Consider the following 1912-nt stretch of genomic DNA (forward strand, 5'->3'; position numbering starts at 1 on the left):
CCCGAGGACAACATGAGGGTTAAGCAGTTCCACATCCACATCCTTTATCATCCACACAGGCAACACAGACCAGATTACAGGTTGAGCATATTACAGGTCTCTTGCCTGCCCCGCCCAACCACAACTTCATTTCTCTTCTCTCTCTTTCTCCCAGCAGTTCTGTCATACACTTTTTGCTGGATGAGCCCCTTCATGTCCCCTCAAATGTATCCAGTAATTTGCCCTCAGTTGATGGAGCTCTAATGGCATTTCACCTGCCTCAACTTGCAAGGCACACACTGGTGATGTTCTAACTGCCCCCGACAGGCCCTCAAAGCCCGAACCTGAATCCTATCCAGGCCCACAAGCACAGATTTGGCAGCTGACCCATATACTAAACTTCATAGTCCAACCTGGACCTGATTAGAGATACACATATCAATTATATATATCATTGCTTCAAAGTCAGCTCCCCATTTTACCCCTTACATTTATTTTCCACCTGACTCATGTTCTCTACATGTCAATTCATTCAAAATCTATTCTTAAAAAACGGAAACTCTCTAATTTCTTAAATTAACTTCTATACAATTTAACCTCATTATCTTCTTTAATTCTCTTTTTTGTAAAAAGCATGAACTTTGTTCTCTCCACTGAGAACTTAAATCCCCATTTAATGCCCCATTGTCAAACTCCTTCCTGTATTTTGTTGACTACATGCCCCACATTTCTCCCAGAGTGTAATTAGTCCAACAAGAATCAGTTGAGACCACAAACTCACCTCGCGCTGCTCTAATGAGCTATCCCCACACCTCTCTCCAATGCAGCTGATTTCAAACCACGCTCACCCCCACGATACACTTACACATATGAAGTACACGTGCATACACATACATACAAATTTCATCTAACAGTTGAGAGGGACAATAAACATGACATTTCTCAAGAGCAATTTTATAAAGAATATTTTTGGGGCTTTTCCGCCTTTAATTTTTGACAGGACAATTAGGTAAGAAAGGGAGGGACAAAATACAGGAAATTGTCCCAGATCAGATTCAAACCTTGGACCTCTGTATGGAGGAACAAACCTCTCAGTACCTGTGCGCCTGCTCCACAACTGAGCCAATCCAGCCACACGAGAGCATTTTTTTAGAAGTGACACAGTTTATACATTTAAAATAATACGGTTGTAGGGAATATGTGTAGTTGTGGAAGTCAAGTAAGTAGGCTGGCAAACGATTTTATTCACTTTAAACATTGGATAAAGCTAGTGATTATTTTCTCTAACACAGATAATGCTGAACTAACAAGCCAGCCAGCTCATTGTCTGTGACCAGTGAAGCATGTTGGGTGGAATTAGCAAGTTAGCTAACTAACTATCCAACAAGCTATCTAACAAGCTGCTACCAAACAAGCTAAGTAACGTTAACATTATAATTGCTAAGAAAGAAAATATGGAAAAATATGTTGGCATGACTAATTTATTAATGACACACCATCTGTATTAGAGAAAAGAATCACTTCATCCAATGTTTAAAGTGAATAAAATAGCCTTGTCTACTTAATGGAGTTCCACAACTAACGTTACTAAAGTGATTCAAACTTTGTTCTCTCCCACCCACCCAGCGCCGCCCCTCTTAACCCTTCTGTTGTCTTCCCGTCAAAATTGAAAAGCAACACTTTTATTGATGTTTTTTAATCACTGTTTTGTCATTGTATGTCTTTTTTCATCACTTTTTTTATGTTTGTCACTTTTTTTACGTTTAACACAATGTAACACAAACTTATTAACTTCAGTTTTACAGTTATTTTTTTTGGAATTTATGGCCAATCAGCCTCATTTATAAGAAATTATACCTTATGTTTGAGAAATTAGGAATTATTTAGACTACAATTAAAGGAATGGATGTTGATGGAGAATCACAGACTGGAA

At 38.5% G+C, this 1912-nt stretch overlaps 1 protein-coding gene and 2 long non-coding RNA genes across 4 annotated transcripts in view; all 3 read left to right on the forward strand.

Annotated features, from left to right (window-relative positions):
- The window catches only part of LOC116695664 (uncharacterized), an 813105-nt gene that overhangs the window by 455132 nt on the left and 356061 nt on the right, over window positions 1–1912 (forward strand). The window lies entirely within an intron of this gene.
- LOC116695603 (kinase suppressor of Ras 1) overlaps window positions 1–1912 on the forward strand; it is a gene marked incomplete at its 5' end in the record, with an annotated part of 81929 nt that overhangs the window by 7370 nt on the left and 72647 nt on the right.
- LOC116695671 (uncharacterized) overlaps window positions 1–1912 on the forward strand; it is an 18741-nt gene that overhangs the window by 4573 nt on the left and 12256 nt on the right. Inside the window, exon 2 of the long non-coding RNA XR_004333521.1 lies at window positions 1400–1403. This is a non-coding gene — a long non-coding RNA (uncharacterized LOC116695671). The remainder of the gene's footprint in view (window positions 1–1399; window positions 1404–1912) is intronic.

The sequence above is a fragment of the Etheostoma spectabile genome, chromosome 9 (genome assembly GCF_008692095.1).
Source record: "Etheostoma spectabile isolate EspeVRDwgs_2016 chromosome 9, UIUC_Espe_1.0, whole genome shotgun sequence".
NCBI classification, from domain to species: domain Eukaryota; kingdom Metazoa; phylum Chordata; class Actinopteri; order Perciformes; family Percidae; genus Etheostoma; species Etheostoma spectabile.